The sequence below is a fragment of the Protopterus annectens genome, chromosome 3.part0 (genome assembly GCF_019279795.1).
Source record: "Protopterus annectens isolate FY-2018-M chromosome 3.part0, PAN1.0, whole genome shotgun sequence".
Taxonomy (NCBI): Eukaryota; Metazoa; Chordata; order Ceratodontiformes; family Protopteridae; genus Protopterus; species Protopterus annectens.
The window spans coordinates 1,904,140,725-1,904,166,603 of NC_056731.1; positions in this window are offsets into that span (position 1 = coordinate 1,904,140,725).

Genomic DNA, 25,879 nt, shown 5'->3' on the forward strand with positions numbered 1-25,879 from the left:
TCATCATGGAACTCATAAACAAAGACACTGGAGATCTCCAGACTCTGGACTCCACTCAGTTCGGGTTTGTAAAAGGAAGATCATGTCTCCTAAACCTGATAGACTTTTTTAAAACAGTCACCAAAGCCATAGATGAGGTTAAGGTGGTTCACACAGCCTATCTAGATCTCGCCAAGGCATTTGACACCACCCACCACTCTGGAATTATAGATAAACTCACTAAACTAGGTATAAATCACTATGTCACAAGCTGGGTTGCCAGCTTACTGACAGAACCCACACTGTGAAAGTAGGAGACTCCAAATCAGACTTCAGACTAGTGACAAGTGGAGTACCACAGGGTTCAGTCCTGGGTCCTCTCCTGTTTGGTATCTACTTTTCTGAAGTACAGGCTAACACAGAAAGTGAGAAAGCATATAAACACAAATCAGGATAAAGTATCCCCTTCAAAGAAGCAGAAAATCTAATAGTCACATAAGGAGGATACACCAGGACAATCGAAGCCAACCAATATCCGAATAAAAGCTTTATTACAACAAAATAAAGATGAGTGAGCGCTTTCACGTCTCCTGGACGTTTCATCAGACTTAATTAACCATCACTACAATATAACTTTATATAATAACAGAATAGCTCCTGTTGGAGAACCAATATAACATTCAATCAAAGACAATTAATTATTAAAAGAGAAATGCAGTGTAGATGAATCACTTTGTTGCTAGTAAGTGCTGCTTAATTTCTTTAGTCAACATAAAAACATATACAAAGAATAACTTATATATGTAATTACAAAAGTTCCTATGCATATCAAAATTTAATACAACAACATATGAAATATAAGCATGAAAAAAACCCATGCTAATAAAACCCTTTAAAAATAAAATTTTATGGGTTTAAAAACTTACTATTTATGTTTAAAAGGCCTGTCTGCCAAAAAAGGTCTCAGAGAAATTTTATCATTAAGGCCATGACCTCTATCTGCTGCTAACTTGAGTATCCATTTAATCTCTCTCTTCTCCACAGAAAGTCTTTGGCTAACTAAGTTCACAGATGACTGCAAACTAGGAGCCATAATCGAAACTCCTAATGATGTGGACATCCTACAAAAGGACCTCACTGAGACAAATGCCTGGTGTCAAAGCCATGGCCTCAAGCTCAATGCCAAAAAGTGCATTGTCTTCCCTTTTGGTAAAAACTCTGTACCCATGAACTATCACATAGGTGGTAGTCTACTTAACATGGAAAATGTGATAAGAGACCTTGGGACACAGGTGGACAATAGTCTTTCCTTTGATAATCACACTGTGGTCAGGAAATCCTTCTACGTGGCACACCTCATCACAAAAGGTTTCTCATCCAGAAAAAAAGAGGTCATTGTTCCCCTCTACTCATCACTCATTAGACCCATTATAGAGTACAACGCCCCTTTTGGTATGTACCTCACAAGACATCTACACCAACTGGAAAGACCACAGAAATACCTCACAAAGAGGATTACTGGCCTCAAACAGATGCCCAAGCAGACCATCTCAAAAAACTCTAGCTTTACTCCGTCGCATATTGCCTACTCAGAGGAGATATCTGCCTAACATACAAAGCTATGTCAAACCCAGAGCTGTTGGACATGCTCTACTTAAAGAAATCCCATTCCCTCCGAGCTGCATGATCTAGGGACCTAAACTTTGTCACCACAATAAACAGAACATGTTGGAGGGATAAATTCCTGTCCCAGAGATTTCCCATACTCTGGAACAGACTACCTATCTATGTCAAACAGAGCTCCTCATTAGCACTCTTCAAGAAAAATCTTGATGATTTGATGGGAAATAGAAAATTCACCCTGGGGATCAGTTCTGTGGCTCTGCTTGACAGGGGCACAGGAAAATAATTTTCTTGGGTGGTGAACGCCAGGGTACCTTTTTGGCTAGGCTTATATAGGTCCTAGGGCCAATAGCCTAGTACCTACGTATGAACCTACATATGATTTCATATATGTATTTTGTAAATTTAGGTATTTCTTTAAATGAAGAAGTGCTAATTATTCTACTTAAATCTTGTGAATATGACAGAATACTCTGCAAAGTTAGCCAGTGTTGTTGTAGACTTTTGAATGTTGTTCTTATTACTTGCATATCTAAAACTTTTAGTTCTTTGATGCATTAGAGCCAACAAACAAATCCTTTCTGTTCCCAGGAATTAATATATTTTCTAAATATTTTATGTGGAAAGTTCTTTGTGACTATAAAAAGATCAAACCAGATTTTCAACTCTATATTTGCATTAATAATTTTCCTAAATGGGTCAATGTAATAATTAATCATAAGAGTTTTAGTGGGTTTAGGTATGTTATATTGCATACTAATGCATAATATGTGCCATGGCAAATTGTTTTTATCTGTTATTTGAAAATTTTTTTTGTAAATCAAATTCATTTATTGATATTACAGTTAGTAATTCTTTCCAATTTGCAGCATAATTTTGACTTATCCAATCTGAGATTGTTTTAGATATTGATGCTTTTATATATGTTTCTATATCTGGAATGTTTAATCCTCCCTGTTTCCATGGTCTGATATGATATATTAAAGCTATCCTGTTTCTTTTGGGAAACCATAAAAAGTTTATTAGGCATGAATTTATTTCTTTAAGTATATTCCTTTCTGGTAACAGTTATTTTGCCACAGCTAAATATAGGATCTTGGCTAGTAAAACCATTTTTATTAACTGTAGTCTATCTTCAAATGTTAATATTATTTTGTTTCATTTTTCCGCATAGATTTTAATTGTATTGATGATATTATTGTAGTTTTTTGAGACTAATCCATTATCATCCTAGCATAACTCAATTCCTAGATATTTAAGGTAGATTCTTGTTTTCTTATGATGTGATTCCCCTTTTTTCTGCATTTTTTTATTTAAAAATAAAACATTTTGGTTTATTGAAATGGAGTCCTGAAGTCATGTGAAATTTGTCAATTAATATATCTAATTCTTCTAATGTCTCTTTTGTATTAGATAATGTTAGTAATATGTCATAAGCAAATAATATTACTTTAAAACTATATTCTTCATAAACATCCTCATTAGCACTCTTCAAGAAAAATATTGATGATTTGATAGGAAATAGAAAAATCACCCTGGGGATCAGTTCTGTGGCTCTGCTTGACAGGGGCACAGGAAAACAATTTTCTTGGGTGGTGAATGTCAGGGTACCTTTTTGGCTAGGCTTATATAGGTCCTAGGGCCAATAGCCTAGTACATACGTATGAACCTACATATGATTTCATATATGTATTTTGTAAATTTAGGTATTTCTTTAAATGAAGAATTGATAATTATTCTACTTAAATCTTGTGAATATGACAGAATACTCTATAAAGTTAGCTAGTACTGTTGTGGACTTTTGTATTTTGTTCTTATTACTTGCATATCTAAAACTTTTAGTTCTTTGATACATTAGAGCCAACAAACAAATCCTTTCTGTTCCCAGGAATTAATAATTTCTCTATATATTTTATGTGGAAAGTTCTTTGTGACTATAAATGGTGTTAAAAGATCAAACCAGATTTTAACTCTATATTTGCATTAATAATTTTCCTAAATGGGTCAATGTAATAATTAATCATACCAGTTTTAGTGGGTTTAGTTATGTTATATTGCATACTAATGCATAATATGTGCCATGGCAAATTGTTTTTATCTGTTATTTGAATTTTTTTTGTAATCAAATTCATTTATTGATATTACAGTTAGCAATTCTTTCCAATTTGCAGCGTAATTTGGACTTATCCAATCTGAGATTGTTTTAGATATTGATGCTTTTATATATGTTTCTATATCTGTAATGTTTAATCCTCCCTATTTCCATGGTCTGCTATGATATATTAAAGCTATTCTGTTTCTTTTGAGAAACCATAAAAATTTTATTAGGCATGAATTTATTTCTTTAAGTATATTCCTTTCTGGTAACAGTTATATTGCTACAGCTATATATAGGATCTTGGCCAGTAAAACCATTTTTATTAACTGTAGCCTATCTTCAAATGTTAATATTATTTTGTTTCATTTTTCCACAGAGATTTTAATTGTATTGATGATAATTATTGTAGTTTTTTGAGACTAATAAATTATTATCCTAGCATAACTCAATTCCTAGATATTTTAAGGTAGATTCTTGTTTCCCTATGATGTGATTCCCCCTTAGTCTGCCATTTTTTTATTTAAAAATAAAAATTTTGATTTTGATTTATTGAAATGGAGTCTTGAAGTCATGTGAAATTTGTCAATTAATATATTTAACTCTTCTAATGTCCCTTTTGTATTAGATAATGTTAGTAATATGTCATCAGCAAATAGTATTACTTTAGAACTGTATTGTTCATAATCATCTATTCCTTTGATTTTTATATTGTTACAAATTGAATCTGCCAATATTTCAATAGCCAGAGCAAATAAAATTGATGACATGGGATGTCCTTGTTTAGTGCCTTTTGTTATATGTATAGGTTCAGAGATAAAGGGACCTAACTTGACATACACTAAATTATATATATATATATATATATATATATATATATATATATATATATATATATATATATATTCTTTAGGAGAAGAACAAAGGATGCAGGAAATTCAAATAGCATTAGGATTTTAAATAAATAGTCCCAATTTAGGGAATCAAAGGCTTTCTCTATATGTAAGCCAATTATGAGTGTTTCGTTATTTTCTTTATTAACATAATCTATAAGAGAAATTATCCTTTTAATATTGTCATGTGTGTGTCTATGATATATAAATCCAGTTTGATCATTATTTAGTGTTTTGGATAGTGGTATTTTCATTCTGTTAGTTAATATTGTCATAAATATCTTATAGTCATTATTTAATAATGATATATGTCTATATGAGTTACAGAGGTTTGGGGATTTGTTTTCCTTTAGGATTGGTGTGATTAAGGAATTTATCCAAGAGGGTGGTATTAAAGCTTGTAACTGAATTTCTAATAGAGTCTTATGGAAGAGGGACAATATCTTTGAAGGAAAAAGTTTACATATTTCCATAATTATGCCATCTATACCTGGAGCTTTATTATTTTTGCCCTCTTTTATTGTATCTGTAATTTCTTTGTAGGATATGAGTACTTGCAGATCTAGTTTTAATTTTTCTGTTTTTTTATATTAGAACATTTTTAATCTAGATTTAATTGATCGATATGCATTTTTCTTTTTGGAAATGTTCCATATAGTGATTTCTTTATGCATCAAGAATGTCACCTATATCTGAGACATTTTCCCTTTCTTTTCATGGAAGATACTTTTAATGTTATTAGCTTTTGATTGTATTTTGATTCTTGTGGATAAATTATGTAGATATTTGGGAGAAGTGGCCAAGGTATTACATTTTTGTTTTTCTAAAGCTAAACTAGTTTTATGTGTTAGAATTTTGTTGTATTTATTGTTTAATACTTCTACTTTCTTTTTCATCTCCAAATGATTTTGATTTTTTTTCAGCTTTTACTGACAAAAGTTTGGATTGTAGATCTAATAATTCAGAATCCCATTCTCTGAATTTTTTATACCAAGTTAGGGTTTTACCATATATGTAAGCTTTTAATGAGTCCCATATCATTATTTTATTTATCTCTGTTGTGTAATTAATATCTAGGAAGAACTGTAATTCAGATAATAATGAGAAGTTGAACTCTTTAATTTTAGTTATATATGCTGGAATTCTGGAGTTAAAGATTAATAGTTTGTACCCATTTTGACTTTTTAGTATCAATGAATTGTGGTCTGAAAAGGGGCAGGGAGTAATTGAGAAATTAATTATTTTAGAGTGTAAGTTATGGGCAGCAAATATTTTATCTATTCTAGTTTAGGTACCACATCTGTGATCTTGATGGGAAAACAACAAAGATTTATCTTCTTTAAATTTGAAAGTATCTATAAGTTGAAATGATTCTACCCACTTGTTTAAAGCTTTTGATACAGCAGATGTAGGCAGCGGTCTTTTATTTGTAATTTCAGAAATATCAAATATATAGTTAAAATCTCCTCCTAGTATTAAGTTGCCTTCATAATTATTGGAAATGAAATCCAAGTGTTTTTTAACAGTTCTTGTTCCAGTGCCTGGGAACCAGTATAGATTGGCTAGGGTCCATATTCGGTTGTTACATTTAACTATTACTAATGCCATAAGGCCTTCTTTATCTTCATACTTATAAATGATTTCTGGGTTAATCGCATTTGTTTTCCATAAAATTATTACCCCTTTTGTCTTTGTCTTATAAGTGGATTGCGTCAATATCATATATTCCTTAGGATTCCATTTGTAATTGTCATTTGTTTTGAAATGAGTTTCTTGAAGGAAGACAATTTGTGCTTTGTTCATTTTTAAATATTTCAGTAGACTTGATCTCTTGCTAGGATTGTTTAAGCTATTGGTATTTAAAGATAATAAAGTTAAATCCATCTTAGGTTATTTAGACTATGTATTTTTTGCTTTATTGTGACTATTAAACATTTTCCTCTGATAACTATAAAGTATATGTTTGAGCTTTTAAAGGCAATTATCTGTTTTATACTTTGAGTGTTTACTAATAAAGTAGTGTTTTGGTCAAGCATACTAAAAATGTTTTTGTGAAATAAATTTAAATTCATAAATGTTAACAAAACTAAGATCCGCACTAGCCATGGAATGAAAATCATTCCTAATTTGATGGATAAACCTAAGTCCATCAGATTATCACTCATACCTTGACAATCCAAAACATCTGAGCTCCATAAATTGAATTATCATATGGAGAACATTTGTAATAGGAATAAGTGATATTTATATTATTTTGGACATATATAGTACTATTGTAGATCAGACAGAATTCTAATTCAATATAAATGTCTACTTATTATATAAGCAATTAATATTTACATGAAAGATAGATGATAAGCAATTGAATCATAGTAAAGTAGTCTGTATCATGTATAAAATCTCAGCACAAGATTATAGCACACTGTTATTTAACATATTCACCCTTATTGATGAAGTCATTAAAAATGTGTTACTTAATATAAATAGATGGTAATAATATTTATACCTAATGTTTATAATACAATGTATTTTACTGGATATATCAGAAGTTATATTTAAGTGTTTGCCAGCATTTTAGTAATCACTTTGTTTGTTGCTAACTTACTTAAAGTATCAAGTTTGTTTTATGTGAACATTGATGAAAGTTAGTGGATTTTAATTATCAGTGCATCCCTCTTCCCCCAATTTCCTACACATAAGGATTTTCATATATGTCATTTCTTATTATAAAATGAGTGAAATTATAGGTTAAAAACAATAAGTTCACTTATTGTGATTAATGATTAGACGTTCCCTTTCCATATTCATAAATTGCCATTTTATGGCATAAACTGAAAGTTTTTAGATTTAAATGGCAACATTCTATTTTGCATAATCAGCAAAGGTTAAACTGAGTGATGTCAATTTAATACTATTTGTTCAGAATGTGATTGTTGCATTCTGTGACATTCCTGCTTCAGGCTTCTATTGTTTCCCTTAAACAACTTTGCCAGTTTGATATCATGTATAAAACATTAGTTATCTTGGTAACAGCTTAAGTATTATGTCTGGTCAAGATGGGTTACAAAACCACAATTCAAGTTAAAGCAATTATATGACTTGTTATGCACATTTACTTATGTGAGAAAATCATCATGCTTCTTCATGATGTTCAATATAGTGTATGTCATTTATGACAAGTTAAGACAGTAGTGTTATTATACACAAGCTCATGTTATTAAATTGAGTGTCTTATGTCAATTTAATACTATTTGTTCAGAATATGATTGTTATATTCTGTGACATTTCAAGTTCAGGCTTCTATTGTTTCTCTTGAACAACGTTGTCAGTTTGATGTCATATATAAAACATTAGTTACCTTGGTAACCACTTAAATATTATATATGGTCAAGATGGGTTACAAAAACTACAATTCAAGTTAAAGCAATTACATGACTTGTTATGCATACTTACTTGTATAAGAAAATCATCATGCTTCCCCTTGATGTTCAATGTAGTGTATATTTATGACAAGTTAAAACAGTAGTGTTATTATACACAAGCCCATGTTATTAAATCCTGTCTTTAATATCTAAATTCAGCAGACTGCTTCATCTTTTTTTTTTGGCTGTTGCTTAGTTATTTGAGAGACCACAAGCTATAATGTTTATTCTTATTATTAGCTCCTTCCAAGCATATTTATACAGTCCACAGACTTTAAATTATGAGACACTTCTAGTTTCTTATTTGTTATAAGTATATTTCCATCCTTACATACACACATATCAGTATGTCAAGCACAGGCAACAATGTCCATCCAGTTTTGCCAGAATACAATTCACTAGTTCATGTAGTGTGTTTCCAGGCTGTTCCTAAAATATCCAAACAAATATTTGTCCTGTTTCATTTTACCAGCCTGTCCCATGCAGTGGCTACTCTGCCACTGAACCACTCAGCACACCTTCCATTTCCACAGATATTTCCATGAAGGAAAACTGATGACTCTCTAGCACTTCCTTGCAACCCAAACACCCCTAGAATCAGATACCCCATATGCCCAACACATCCAAGCAAGCTCCCCTCCCAGACCACTGCAAAGGGTACTGCACAAGACCAAGTGGTCTTAGTCTTTCACAATAACTCAGACTTCCACTCTTATGTAAGTCCTTAATGTGTTTTGACCAAAATGCATTTTAAATATTATTTATTTATTTATTTTTTATCAACAATCAACTTAATGAGCTAAACGAAGTATTGGGAGACCATCAATATGTGTACATGTGGTTTAAAACAGCCTTTTTATAATATATATATATATATATATATATATATATATATATATATATATATATAAAACTATATATATATATATATATATATATATATATATATATATATATAAAACTATATATATATATATATATATATATATATATATATATATATATTATTTATTTATTTTTTTTTTAAACCAAAAACATTGCTGGGAATCATCTCGGAGGCTCCTCAGAGCCATTTAGCATTATTGCCACTCTGCCTCCATTACCATAGCAACCTGGGAGCATCTGTTTCTGTTAGTGTATTTGTGTACTGCATACCAGAGGCTTGTGTTGCACCTGAAGCAAAGCTTCATTTCACTGCAACTTCAAGCCTAAATTCCCTTTTTTTCAGCGAGGCAGCAGCCGGGAAAAAATGGAGAGCAAAAAGATAAAAAAAAAAAAAACCTCCCAACAAGCCGCCACAACAAGAGATAACACATTCTTCAAGCCTTCCCACCTCTCACTTAGCAGATGTATAAACAAAATATTCTCTGCCAAAATATCCCAAATCACAGTTTTATCCAACCCCTTCCCCTGGATTCAGGCTAAAACATCAACTGTCTCTTCCTAATACACAAGTATCAGTAAACCTCGATCACAAGTCGCAACCCACAGCTTCCCGGAGTTGAAAATGGCAACATACAACAGCTGCCAGACACAGCTGCATCCACACATACAAATGTCAGGCTTAATCAAACAGCCCTCGAAGCTATGATACCTGCCATAATTGATATTAACTATGTTTAGACAGAATAATAATGACATTTGTACTAGCTGCTAGACACAGCTGCATCCACACACACCATATCAGGGTTGATCAAACAGCACTCGTAGGTGTGATACCTGCTATAATCGATATTAACTATATTTAGACAGAATATTGATGACATTTGTACTAAGAGCTTGCTACTATTATTCAACCAGGATATACATGACATTTCTAAATCATACTTTAACTGAAGAAGGCATTAGTCTCCATGACAGCATTTTTTTCAAAACACTCTACTGTTACTGCTATTATATATGATGTTACTTTGTTACATTTGAGTCTGAACTCTGATGAATGGTACCTTGTTGAATTAGTTAATTAATTACTTAAATTATTAAAAGCAAAACAATGAAAATGAACAAGATAAGTATTCATTGAGTTCAAGTAGGGGAATAGAAAATTCTATGTTTATATTATATGATGCTTTGTTTGGCTTATATGTAATGTAAATAGTAACCCATCTTGACCTACCTTTGTTTGTGTAGAATTACTGAACTCTTTGAACATTCTGAATAAGTCATTACTGTTTCTCAGTTGTTTAAGAAACCCTCCTTTTTTTAAATAAAAACAGATGACAAGTGATGTACCATATCAGTTGATACTTTGAGAGCATGGTCGGCCTTAGGCATAGACGAACTTGGCAACCACCTAGTGCACCATACAGGCCGGCCTCATAAAGGACGCAATTATAATGTACAGTTGTTTTCTGTTTTCTCCACTTCTCCGCCTGTTCTGTAGCATTTGCACCCTCCCCCCACTTCCATAATCTAAAGCATGACCTCATAGCACATAGCATGGCCCCCTACTGCATTGTTCCATTCCTTCCCCCCTGCATCTGTGATCAGTTAATAACTAACTGGCTACTATTCTTGAGCTTTATTTAAAGCATCCAATCAGTGATGCTTTTGTGCCACTGACATCCCTGGCTACTGCTCCAATTTTCATCTGTTTTCTGCAGAAAAAAAAATAAACATCCTGCTTTTCTGGAAATGGACTTCTTACATACCTCAGGCTCTAGGAACTTTGTTTTTCTCTGCTTCTTGGTGATAGCGCTCCTGATTGTAAAGAGTTCGCATAGGACAGATAGCCCCAGTCCAAAGTCAACTCCATCAAGTCCACTCTGGTGGGACAGTCACCAGCTCAGGCAACAGACAGATCCATGGGCATACCACAAGTTGTCAGTGGCAAGAAAGGGCGACATTATGGCCAGGTAGGGGAACATCATAACCATGTCAGTATTTAAAGTCTAAATCTTAATTTCAGCTACTGTACATTAGCATTCTGGTAATGCATTGTGCTTTAACTTTAGAAGACTACTTGCAACTGAAAATGAATGCGCATTAAGTGAGTGAATGTAGTTTTTAACATTATCCACAATGGTTGTGGAGGCGCGTGAGCTTCTGTCTGCTGAGGGTGATGGAGAAAATAAGTAGTTTTGTGTCCATCACAGCGTTGCTTGGTCTTGTCTGGCTGTGGACTAACGCTGATAAGAAGCATCGAAGTGGGACCAAGAATGAAATTTTACGGCTTTGAGTGGGGGTGGGGGTCTTGTCTTTCCCTTTGTTTATGGGAAGCAGACAGTCTGTCTTGGCGCAGTGATTTTTTCTTTTATGGTTATTGACATAAAAAGTCAAATTGGAGAAGGGGCATTTGCAAAGCTAGGTAGTGGCACAGGCACCCATAACCATGTTTATAATTGCTGATCATTTCTTGGGTGGGCACTATGTCTTAAACCTTTCTGTTTTTGAATTGGTCTTACTGGTGTTGTGGAATTGGTACAAGGCTTTTGAGCTGTATGAGCTCTGCAATCTTTGGCTGGTATCAGTTGTGGAGGGCACTTCCTTTTACTCCCTTTGTTTCTTCTGTGCTTTTAACTTGAGTAACAGTTTAATGCTTCAAACCCTTCTTTTCAGTGCATTCCTGGGTTTTCTAATCCCATCTTCTGTTTTTTACGTGCACGTGATTGCAGGTATGGTGGAAGAAGTAAAGTGAGAAATCGGGCAGTCTTAAGAGTGGTGCAAGTAACTTCTGCCCACTCCCCCGTTCATTTTGGGAGTCAAGTTTACAATTTACAAATTTCAGTTCATACATTTCTGTGATCAGCATTAAAAGCGTTTTATATATTATAATATACACACATACACACACACACACACACACACACACATATATATATATATATATATATATATATATATATATATACACCCACAACAAAGATATATGTATGTGTGTCTGTGTATACATGTATGTTCATACTTGTATTGTAGTACATGTATTTTACAGGTTGTATTGATCAGATGTTATGCTTTTGAATGAGATCTACTTAGTAGGCCCAAAATGTCTGAAATGTAATGAAGTCCAGATGAGTTGTTATATCTGTGACAGTAAATAAAGTACAATAATCTAAATACAAAGGCTTTAATGTCTGATTCTATTCTAACAGCATTGGTAGCAATTATCAGGGCACTTACAATTATGTAAAAATAAAGACGACAACATAAGTACATAAATGTGCAACATACTGTAGTACCTATAAACAGTGAAAAGAAAAGTGAATTGATCATTACTGTCATTTTACTTTTCTAGAATTGGTTATTACATCACCTCTGTGTTGCAACATATTATCACACTTGCAAAGGTTTTACAGCATTGGATAACTGAGCTGCCTTTTGTACATTACAAAATGTCTGTGGTAAAATGTATAATTTTTGTGAATTACTTATTTTGATGTATCAAGGGCGGCCATGGTGGTGCAGTGGTTAGCCTTGTTGCCTGATAGCAAGAGGTTCTCTGGTTCGATCCTCGGCTGGGTTGCCTTCTGTGTGGAGTCTGCATGTCCTCCCTGTGGTCACATGGGTTTCCTCTAAGTGCTCTGGTTTCCTCCCACATCCCAAAGACATGCTGTAGGTGGATTGGACATTCTAAATTGGCCCTAGGCATGCGTGTGTGTGCCTTCCTTCAATGGTTGGGTGCTGGGCTGGCAACTCAATACTGTAAAACTCCACTGCCAATCATGAGTGGACAGATGATCTGCTGTGGCCACACTTAACCAGGAAAAGAAGCAGACAGTTTGAAAATGTATTGTGTTTGTCTCATAATATTGAGGAAACTTCTAAAATACCACAGGTATTATTTTAGGAGTGTGTATACAGTTTGAAAATGTATTGTGTTCATCTCATAATATTGAGGAAACTTCTAAAATGCCACAGGTATTATTTTAGGAGTGTGTATCTGCCATGAAAGCAGGTGTGTCTGAACTCTTGTGCCCAAGTGAGACAAAACACTGAGGCTGTATGCAAACTAGGGGAAGTAATACTGGACTCCATAAAGATGGTAAACGGGCATTCCATATGAGCACAACTGGAGTTTGACCTTTGCTTCCTGCTGAATGAAAGCTGGCAACACGGTGTAAAGGGATCTGTATTGTTACTCTCAAAGGGTCTATTTTTAACTTACTGATGGAGCCCAATTTGGATCTTTAAAAAGCATGTGACGCAAGGGGTCCTTAGAAGAACCAATATAAAAGGATGCTGCACACAATGCTTTGCAGTGCACTTGGAAGTTAATCCACCAAGTCCACGCTATACACTCACTCTTTTTGACACCTGGGACTTTGGCTTGTTATGTCACCCTGCTGTTCTCATGCTAGTGTTTGTATTGGAATCCTCAGCATAATTTACTAACACGTCAGAAGGGAATCACTGTGCTTTCAGGAGCGCCCCCTCCCCATTGAGTGCCATGTCCATTACCACTCAGACTAAGATAAGCTGTTTTAATGGTGGGGCGGGGGGGTCTGCTGGTGGGGTCCTAGAAAAAGTGAAAAGCGATACAAATTGCTTTTTAAAATTTACTTGCATGTTGAGGTTTGGGGTAGCAAGTGCAGGTTTGCAGATGATGGAGAGTGGGAGCTGAACAGGTATGTCGCATGTCAACACCATTCACTTCCCCAGGCTTTCACCCGGTTGAGGAGCTATAGGTCCTTGAATTTTTTTTTGGACTCTGAAGACACTTCAAAATGCGAATAATTTTCAGAGATTGATTTGAAATGGCATATGATTACAAAAAAGCAGCCAGCCTGATTCTGGGACACGTTTTATGATAGGAACAATGCTGATGAATATGCACCCATCTACTCAAGGTGCACACAAAGGTTTACATCATAGCTCTCAACAAATCAAGGGCAAATCTCTAAGAATCAGGGATACATCCAGAAATAACCAGGTGCACTTTTAAAATATAAGTGCCATCAACTTTAGACAGTGACAGAATAAGAGAAAGTGAATTTAATGCAGTCATTAATTCTAAAGTGTACTTCACCAGCTTTTCTCCACAATTCACCAGTATTGGAGGGATTAAGAGGTCAGAACTAAATTTTGAGTCAAAATTAGTAAGGTATGGTTTACCACCATTGTGGCTCATCCTGAAATAATTTGATCTCAATGTACCAATACAGGAAGGATGCAGCAGTCTACTGATGCTCCAAAGCCAATTGTCTAGACAGTTATGATGTGCACATGTGGTGCGCATGCAGACACGTGCATAGCCTTGTGAAAATTACAAATGAGTTTTGAAGAGCTGGTGATCAAACCCAGGCATGTTTATATCACCCAAGGCGTCGGAAATAAAGTTGGATTTAATGAGGCTGAGGGATCTGTGATGATCATATCTCACAACAATTACTGATTTAATGGACGTCTCTGATTTTGGCTCAAACCTTTGATTTGTCCCTCCTAATCCTTCTTTAAACTAACGATTTGGAGATAAAAGGGCATGGAATAATTAAAATTACAGACTTATTTTGCTTCATAAAATGCACGTAAATTCACATTCTCTTTTTTCCTGCCATCTTTTCAAGTTAACAGTACTCTCAGATGTACAGATTTTCACAGAATGTCCAGATATTTGCCTCACATGTTTCGTCTGTTTTTCATAAAATTATCTTTCTGGCAAATAAGTGGCAAATCATCAAAGACTGAAGTTAGATAATGACAGACATTTGAGTCTCAGACTTCATACCCTACAGAAGATTAATTCTATCAACTTTCTAAGCCTGCAAGAGCCAGGTTTAAAAATTGCCCCTATCTTTGGGCCGTTGTCCCATTTTTATCTATGGCTTTGTCCAGCTTTCTTGCTCTTAGAGGGTGAGAGGTACAATATGATTACAGGACTAATATTTTAAATTGTGTCTCTTATTAGCTCCTGATTACTTCTGGATTTATCTCTTGATTCAGGATATAAATGGCTGAGAGCTGTGATGAACATTTTCTGAGATGCTCATTCCAGAGACATTCTAGAAATGAAATAAATGTTCTAACTATGGATCTAGGCGGAATATTTGTTGAGTTAGAAGCAGGTTTCCTCAGTGCTTTATGCGCTCTTTCAATTACAAATGAAAATCCCTCTTTCAAGTCTAAAAATTCAGGAATCCAGGTTGTTAAGAATGAAATAATGTCTTCTCCTTCAGTGTTTTCAGGCAGACCAAAGATCCTTATGTTGTTTCGCCTTTCCCTGTTCTCTAAGTCATCTATTTTGTTAAGCAGCCACATATTCTGTTTAAGCAGAAATTCTTTTTTGGAATTCTTCCTCTTTGAGTCTCCCTTCAATGTCATTTAGAGAAGTCTCTATAATTGTTATTTTTGTATGATGTTGCTGTAATTGTTTCTTAAGAGTATCAGTCTGTTTTTGAGAATTTAATTTGAGGTTTTTAAAGCCATCTATCTTCAAAGATAGTTCCTGTAAGGTAGATGTCATGCAGTTCTTTTTCTGAAAGTAGCATCTGGATGAAAATTCCTTGTGTTGTTCATATTCAGTGACTCAATGTATCTCCAAGTTACTTGACAGGAACATTTTCGTATATCTCCACCAAAATTGATATTTATGTAGTTTAGTAGTTTATCTATAGATTTCTGATGTTTTAAACTTGAAAATAATAACATTTTCCTATATTATTATGCTAGTTTATGGAGCTCTCAAAATTCACTGCTCTCAGTTGGCCATCTAGGCTCCACCCCCATCGTCTCCACTGTTTGATGACTGCCTGCACACTATTCCATGGTATATCCAATTCTGTGGACAGTTTTTCTACTCTTCTCCTGACTGATATCTTTCTGCAATGAGATCCCTTTGATGCTTTGTAAGTGCTCTGCAAAACATGGCTTTTGCTGTAGCAGGCAACTGGGTAAATGTCAAATAAATCCTACTAGGACAGCTGAACATTATTTGGGGTTAATCAGAGTAGTTGTGTATGTCTGCTGTCCACCACAGGCTTCCACCCTACCTTGGGTTGATGTTTTCCTGTCAGGTATTGCTAAGGCCATACAACAATGTAGGTGCCCACATAGTATTGTGCTGTGGGACTGGACACTGCTGATAGTTCCAACCTATAGGACGTCCTTCATGTGGGCCTTGCCCCTTTTCTTTGCTTGTGCGAGGGACATTACAGAGGTGTGGTGTCTACAGATTCACAGACAGTAGGTGGGAATACTTCACAGGACAGGACATGTGGAGACAGCCCAACAATATGGGGGACATATCTCCAGAATTGTGAACAGATTGTATATCATTAGTGCTGTTATACACATGGAGGGTTGATAGATTGACAGGGTTTATCTGGACATGCATTTACTGAGTGACTTCATGTCTGACAGTGATATGTCTCTGACGTACTTCTTCACTGCCATGCTGTCCACAGACTGGCCACACTTTTGCCTGTTATGTTTGGTCTATTCCTCAGACAGTTGTCCTTGGAAAGATCAGTCGGGGACTCTGGGGAATGCAGTCAGTAATCCATTGGTATTACTGGCTTCATATTCCTCGTAAAGGATATGTTACAACAAACCTGGTAACATCAGCAACTGTCTCAATTTATAACAGCAATATGTCCAGTCTACACCTGTGTTTGTGCCTCTGTCCCCAAATGATGTCAGGCTTTGTCCAGATGTCATACACTATGATGCTCAGAGGTATTTAGCATCATTATTTCTTACCTTCATTCCTGCTATCATCCCAGTGATGTAGTAGACCCACAGACATGTTACAGGGAAAAGGCCCTAGATATGAGTCCTGGACCTGTACATTCTGAGGTGAACTTTACATTTGAGAGGTCTGTGTATGTCTGGCCATTGGTAACAGACTGTCAAGATTGTGTAGAAGTGTAGTGTGTACATGTTATTTGGGTGTGTAAGGAGGAGGGCTACATGTGAGTGCCATGGCCCCTTTCTATCTCACTGTGCATGCTGTTCTGGTTTCTGTTTCCCTATCAGCTGTTATATATTTGTATGGGCAGACTGTGACATGTCCCATAACACCTCCAGATTCCCACTGTGGCTTGGGGCAGTATATGTAGGGATAATGTGTGAGCGCAAATGGGATATGTGTGTTCAGACTGTCATTATAGTGCAGTGTTCAGTTTGCTTACTGGTATGTCACTGTGAGTGCGGTGCAATTGGTTGTGGGTATGCACTTTCACACCAGTGTCTGTTTCCCACTGGTGTTACATCCCTGTAGTACCTGTTATCTTTGCAAATGCATGTGTACAGCCCCAGAGCTGGACTTGGGTAGTGTTATGTCAGTCTGCTTGTAGTTTGGGTGGTGCTTGGTAGCTCAGTGCAGTTTCCATAATGTTGTGTTATGACCATAGATTTGTAGGAAGTGCAGTTGTCTGGTCAATACCTGTCACAACTAAGTAAATTAGAATCATGTTACAATAAGACTGCCAAATTTGCAACAGATTCCACACATTCAGCCCATCACTGTCAATGCCTAAAAAATCTTTCCTGGTTGGAACTACCTCGTATTATGAAGTATAACCAGTTAATAATGGCTCACAAAATAATGCACAATCCTGACAACATACCTTCCCTAAAAAATCTTCTGCAACCCTACTCTAACATTCGTACTCTTCGATCATCTAACAAAGACTTACTCCAAGTAATCAAAGTATCCAATACAGCAGGCAACTCTCTTTACTCTAACGTTGTTGCTAAAAATTGGAATACCCTTCCACATAGTATTAGATCCATAAGCAATCTTAATCATTTTAAAATATCTCTCAAAAGACACTTATCTGAATCCTGGCTTTGCACATGTAACACTCCAGGTTAATTATTAACTTAGCATTACTTATACAATTTAGCTGTACGTACTAACTCTGTTAATATATCCCTTCTAACAACACTGCTTCTCTATAAGTAGTTACATTCCTAGCTGCACCTCTCACCACGTAAGTATTACTAACTATGCACTATACACTTTTATCCTGTAAATGTGTTAACACTCATTTTTTGTCAATTTTGTTTATAATTCCTATTGCTTGATGTGATAATTCTGTATGTAAGCTTAGACTGCAGCTTTTCTCCCCGGGCCTCCTCTGAAAATGGGCACTGTCCCAGTCGGACCATCCCGGCAAACACATGTAAAATAAATAATAAATAAATAAACTTATGCACATGTCTCATGCACTCATAACTTGAATAGGCAATCACTGCACAGCTCAACACATCTACTAATCTATAGCTTATTTTGCTTACCATAAGTTATGGACATCTTCAGTCCTTTGATCACAGGTGTTTTCCTCCTTGGATTTGAGGTTATGACACAGCCCATTGCTTATCACAAGTAACTTGCTTTACTGTGGCCTATTTATGTTCTCATTAAAGTGCAGTGCTGATATCATAAACCTAAAACTGACAATGCATCATTAAAAACAATTGACCTGTTAGTCAGATGATGAAAAACATCTCATAAAGAAAGAAATTGGTGAGATCACATTACCTGGCCTGCATGTTGTCAAAGAAACAATGTTTCATCTTGGGTGCAAAGAATGTTAGCACATGTTGAAACACTTATAGCATTGATGTCTGATGTGATGGAGACATGTTCGGGGTGTCACAGAGTAAGCAAAGGTCTGCTATTAGGGCTTCAAGCTCTTTGTATTGATTACTACCTGCATGCACAAGAAGATGGATTATGATTTCAATGTTAATACATCACATTGGCAAGACAATGAGAGCAGCACTACACCAGCAATGTTCCAACTCCACTACAGGTATAACTACCTTTTCTGAATCAGTTGCGTTCCTCTACATCATCAAGTTGAGACTGTGGGAAGGTCTCCCTGTGGGCATTGTGTGTATTGCCGACATGATTCAGCAAAGAGACACTTTGCAGTTATATCCTCTCCATCACCATTGCTACTTCAGCCCCAGTAGTATATGTGGTTGTTTACAGATTGTGGACAGTCACAAAGAATTCTGTTTTCACCCACCTTCCACATTTCTCTATCTCTTCACTCTTGAAAGATGCACTGGGCAGTCTTACTTATACTGTGTCTTAGAAAGAGATATGAGTAGGTAAAAAAATATAATGTTGTGTTGCAAAAACACAAGGCATAATGGTTGACAGATATGCACTTCCCTGTGGCAATGTGCCATACGTCAAACCAGTGTTTCACATTGGGATGAGCCTCAAACATGTATTTTCATACAGAGATTTGTCTAACTGTTGTCAGGCTGCCAAAGAGAACACCTTCACTGCTTAGAAAGTTAAGTATGTATTTCCGTCTTTCCAGCTTCATGGCATTAGAACTTGACACCTCACTGATCTGCAAAATAGTTGAATTGAAATAATGATATGGTCATAAGATATTACTGAGATTCCAGTGATGTTTGCCACGAATAGCTGTTCCATAAAGTTGTGCTGTATGACTACATCTTGCAACAGAGTGTTCATGTGGTGATCTGGGTTTAGGCTTGTCTGCCTGGTGAACGGAAATGCCCTGACCATGTTCAAATGTCAGACAAAGCACATGGACAGGGTTTGTCCATTTTAAACATTCTATCTGTGTTTACAGACACAGGCGTTTGGGCACCTGTCAGCAGCTTATGATGTTGGCAATACATAATATGGGTGGGGGTAGTTACAATACATAATCCACGGTGAGTGGTGTTCCCATTCACATTTGACTACTTCCTGTATTCATTCTTACGAGGGTTATTATTTTGCACATGACTTGGGTTGGGAGGGTGGCCTAATGGTTAAGGAGTTTGCCTTGCAAGCACAAGGTGCAGGGTTTGAGTCTCACAAGGGATAATTGGCTAGGCTTAAAATGGCTCGCAAGGGCAGTTAGCTTAGTACTAACCTATGAACCTATGAACCTATGAACTATGAAATTGCACTGCAAATCTGTGTAAGTACTTGCACTAACTGCAAGCTGATGATCTGACTGTTGTCCAAATCCATGACTGAGTAACACACTTTGCAGAATGGTCAGGAGAGCAACAACTGGCATTTCCACCAAGGTGTGCTTCAGCATGGAGCAAACCCACAAGCAGTTTCTGTTGGTGAGCCTGCTATACATTTCACATAGATTGAATGAGGTAGCATATCTTGATTAAATGTTTGGTGCTCTCTGAAATTGCAGCCATATTCATGGTGTTGGACATGTTCAGCACATATACAGCACTAAAACCAAAGAAAAACACATCACAGGCAATCAGCATTGGCTGGGTATGGAATCTCCAATGTCACTGGCCACAAACATGCATTAGAACAGCTAAGGACCAAAGTAGTTTATAAATGAATACATTACAGAGTCCAAGACAGGTCAGGTATTTTTACAACATCGCCATCACAGCACTCTCAAATAACAAAAATGTGTTCTGCCTCTCCAGTGGTTCATCATTAGTCAGTTTTGTTAATCAGAAACAGCAGGAAGTTAAAACAGTAGACTATGAACTTTGCATATGAATGCCTTGTGGTAATAATAAGATGTGGGGAACAGTGAAAAATTCACTGTGACAGAATTCTTAAACAACTATTATAGTATAACTACCTGAAGAGATTAAAACTGGTAAAATTACATGGAAAAAAGCCTCTACTTGTTGCACTCCAGTCCAGATCATCTAGATCACTGGCATCCAGGTCAGATGTTGATGTGTCATCAATGGTCCTTGGATCTTCATCAATGTCCAGCCTTGTTGTCAAACTGAAGTCCTCCATCTGAGTGTGCATGGATGTTATATTACTTATCGCTGCAAGTATGTTACGACTTATCCCTGTAAGGGTGTTTCTACTTATTGCTGTAAGGGTGTTACTACTTATTGCTGTAAGGGCATTACTACTTACTGCTGTAAAGGTGTTATTACTTATCACTGTAAGGGTGTTCAGCTGTGTGACATAACAGGCATATGATGTATACACTTGTGTTGCTGTACTCCAATGACTGCTGGCATTGAGAGGTACCCTGGGTCTGTCTGTGCTGAGGTCACCAAAGTTCCTAAATGAGACAAGAAGACAAATAATAGAAATATCAAATGACAAACACCATTAAGCAAAGATCTGCAGAGATGGAATTTAGTCCAAACAGAACTATTACTACACATTGTAAGTATAACCTGGACCATTACTTTGCCTTGAGACATAATGACAGTTTCTTGAAATTTCAGCGTAAATACAATGATATATTGATCAGCTCAGTGGCAGTGACACAGAGAAACTCTTTTGTGCCCCTCTGGCAAGGTGTTACTGGTGCAGTAGTCTATACTTCAGAACTGAGGGATGATATGTTTTGGATTAGGTACATCAGTTTTGTGTATTTATTGTGAAACAATTTGCCTTCAGTTATGTTACAAACAAACTCATTAGGGGGATGCAGCAGTATCTTTGGATGAGTTGCAGGCAACAATTTTCCTGGATCATGCATGTGTTGTGTATTATTCATTATTCTAACTTACTGTAATACCTACAAGTGATGAAAAATAAATATTGACTTGAACAGATTATTTGATGGCCATTGCAAATTAACTGGAATTCTTCTGTGCTCCCACTTACATGTAAAATTTCACGCTTTGTGAATGCTGCATAGGTATATTTGTTTGACACATTTCTGTTTGAAAAAATGGATGACACAGCATAATGGCAAAGATGGCATTCTGGCAACCAGAATATGGTTGACCTTATAATAATGTTTAATATGGAAAACTGATCTTCAGCAAAATGCTCACTGCAGTGTACACTGTGGTCAGAAGGCTGCCAACTGGCTTGTCTCACTGTCTGGACCTATACTTTACTTCAGCCAATGTTCTTTGGAAAATAGTAGACACTTCTTTTGTAATGGTGGCCATTGCTATAGTCCTTGGCAGAGCATTGTTTCATTTTCTAAATGACAAAAAAAATGTTTTGGAATCATTCCACCCAGTGTCCATTCATACTGAAAAAAAACTGCTTAAGAAGCTAAAACCAACTACCCTAGCTGCAGACAACCTCCCAACTGACTTTCTGCAAATTGCTGCAGAAGCAATAGCATACCCCTGTAGCTATACTTATAAACAGATCAATGACAGAGTGCTTAGTACCTAAAATTTGGAAAATCTCCAACATTCTACCTTTACACAAGGGAGGTAACTCCACAGATTTTACCAACTATTGCGCAATTGCCATCCTATCATCATTATCCAAAATCCTTAAAAGTGTCATACATACCCAGTTCATGGACTACCTCCACACACTAAGTCACTATCTAGCACTCAACATGGTTTTTGCTCCTCTCCACAGCACCACCACAGCTCTAATGTCCTTTACCAGCACAGCGAACCACTATAGACATGATAGACAATTTGTATCTGCAATATTTCTGGACTTATCCAAAGCCTTTGCTATGGTAAATCACGATAAACTCATTAATGTTCTTTCAGCCCTAAATGTTAGTGACTCTTCTATCAACTGGTTCCAAAGCTATCTCTTAGGTCACCAACAGACTGTCCAATGGCAAGACCAACTCTCTCCCTTCTCCCACTCACCTTAGGGGTGCTTCAAGGCTCCATTCTTGGGCCTCTGCTATTCTCTCTCTTCACCAACCAGCTCCACACCTCCTAACATCATAGCTCTGTGGTACAATATGCTGATGACTCCACTCTAATATGTGCAGCACCCACCCTACAAGACCTCCACACCATAACACAAGATTGCTCCCTTTCTGCAGAAACATGGCTTACCAACTCCCAACTCATTTTAAATCCCAATAAAACAAAACTTCTTCTCTTTTCCCCAACAAGATCCCCCTCAACCTCCCCATCTTTTATTATTCTATCCAAAAACAAAACCATTATTGCCCCTGTAACACCCAAAAAAATACTAGGTGTAGAAATTGATAATAACCTGAAATTCAATATTGACATACCTCAAGCCATTAAAAAGGTCCACAAAAAACTAGGTCTTCTGCATAGAAATAGACAATTGCTAACAACAAAGACAAAAGTGACCATTGCTCACCCACATCTTTTGTCAACACTCATATATGCCACCCCTATAGTAACTAACCTCCGGAAAACAGAGCTTAATAAACTGGAATCTTGTTACAATAACATTGCCAAGTTTGCCACCAGCATGGTGCACTGGACATACCACTGTATTGCTCTGAAACAGCTAAAATGGCTAGAGCTTCCTCAATTACTACACTTTAATCAATTAACTTTTGCTCACAAAATACTGCACCAATCTGATAAAACTCCTGCTCTTGAAAATCTAATTCAACCATATGCTTCTTCTAGAGCCCTCTGTTCCAGTAAGAAACTACTTCTAGACATTACCAAATCTAACAATGTCACTGGAGACTCACTCTTCTCAAACTCCATTCCAAAATTATGGAATAAACTCCAAACTCCAATAATCTCAAACAGCTCTTTTGCAGTTTAAAAAACATCTAAAATCACACCTAATGGACACATGGCTCTGCTCCTGCAACTGTCCTGGATAGCCCCTACTTCAGTCTTGTTAACTACATACTTTCCTCTGTGGTTATTCGATAATTTTTGTAGCCTTCAAATGTTTGATAACTGATCTCCTTGCACTTCATATTGTATATGATCATGTATAAACTGCATTTTAAATGCTGGAAAACAGGCTCTATCTCACTGAAATTGTAAATTTCCAGGTATAATCTGTATAGTAATTTGCTAGCATAAAAAGAGTTAAATGTCAGGAAACTAGTCTCTAATTAATCAACACTGTTAATAAGCATGTACATAGTGTGCTGTATATGTTCTCTCACAGAAATCTGCCCTATCCATCTCTATGTAACTGTTATTGTATACATCCATCATGTCTTGCATCTTTGTAAATTTCTATAATGTTTGTAATACTTATGTAACTTATGAAATTGCATTGTATTTTCTCTCACATAATGTTTTAATATCTTTGTCAATTTCTGTATTGCTTGTAATTCATATAAGTGGATCTTTTCTCCCTGGGCCTCCACTGAAAAAGGACCTGTGTCCATTCGGACATTCCTGGTAAACAAATGTAAAATATATAAATAAATAAAATAAACACAAAATGTGCAAGCTATGACAATATTCCATTATAGTGATAGACAGATACATACATAAGTACGTGGCTGCTCATATAATTATGTTTTTGTGTGGCTAATGTTATATTTCATTAAGGGTATGGATATGGGGTAGTTATACATACTGATGGGTGGTGATTGCTACATGCCATCAAGGACTCACTGATCTGTAAACCAAACAATGTATATGTGCATAATAATAGCAGAAATATATGGGGATAATTCAGTAAAGCCTACACTGAGCGATCTGCCATGTAGGCATAGTAGCATGGCCCCAACACAGAACATGACAGCTGAGCAATCCAATAAGCAGGGTGGAGGGGTGTGCACGAGTGTGTGGACACGGACGTGTCCGTGGAATGCAAATCACCTCATCTGCTGGTGAAATCCATGCAAATAAGGGTGATTTATAATCCAATAAGCAGAAAGGCACCAGTGTAGATGGCGTGTTGGTGTAAGAAACCATGCACTGGACTCTAGAATTTAAACAGCAGCTTTAAAACCCCCAGAAAAGGGTGGATATTGCACTCTAGGCATGCAAATGGCCAAAGCTATGGCTGGTGAGTCCAAAATGCAATGCAAATCATTAAAAATATTAATATTTTTTAATACATACATTACATTTAAAGGGCGCGCAGTGACGCACAAACATGGAGTTATGCAAAAAAAAAAAGAAATAGAAATAAATAAATAAATAAATAAATAAATAAAAATTTAAAAAACTGAAAATTAGACATTTTCAAAAATATTGAATTATAGTGCCCAGCATGCAGAGTCATTCAATGGCAGGTTTCAATGGTTGCTAAGGAGGCAGGCCGTGGAGTAGTAAAGTATCCAGGGTATGCTCATTTAATAGGTTCATAGGTTGATACTAGGCTATCTGCCCTAGGGAATTTATAAGCCTAGCCAGATTGTGTTTGGCTTTTGCCACCCTTTTATATTAGTTGACTGTGCCTCTGTATAGTAGGTCACAGAAGGTAGCCCTTTTAAGGTCAGTTTACTGTGCCTCTGTCTAGTAGGGACACAGAAGAGATCCCAGGGGGAAACCCATGATCTCCCATCCACTCGCCAAGATTTCTCTTGAAGAGGGTCATTGAGGGGCTCTGCCTAACATGGATTGGGATTTTGATCCAGAGTGAGGGGAGCCTCTGGGATATGAATCTGTCCCTCCAGCATGTCCTATTTATTTCTGTGCTGAGGTATAAGTCCCTGCAGCATGTGGCTCTAAGGGATTTGGATTTCCTGAGGTGGAGCATGTCCATTAATTTTGGTTTGGACATGGCTTTATACGTCAGGCACAGATTGCCTCTGAGTAGATGGTAAGCAACTGAGTACAACTGGAGTTTCTTTAGCCTAACTGCATAGGGCATCTGTTTGAGTCCCTTGATCCTCTTGGTGAGGTAATTTTGGGGTCTTTCCAGTTGCTGCAGGTGTCGGGTAAGGTACATCCCAAATGGAGCATTGTATTCAATTATGGGCCTGATGAGTGATGAGTAGAGGGGCTCAATGACCTCTTTTGATCTAGATGTGAACCCTTTTGTGATAAGGTGGGCTATATAGAAGGTCTTTCTAACCACTTTGGCAACGTGATTGTCAAAGGAGAGATTGCTATCTACTTGGGTCCCCAAATCCCTAATTACTTCTTCCGTGCCAATGGATTACCACCTATGTGGTAATTTGTGGGCACTTTGTTTTTCCCAAAGGGGATGACTATGCACTTTTTGGCATTTAGCTTTAGGCCATGGCTCTGACACCAGTTATCCATCTCTGTGAGACCCTTTTGGAGGATGCTTGTGTCAGTCAGCTAGTCGATTATGGCACCCCGTTTGCAGTCATCTGCGAACTTGGTCAGCCATAGTCCTCCCATGTTAGCCT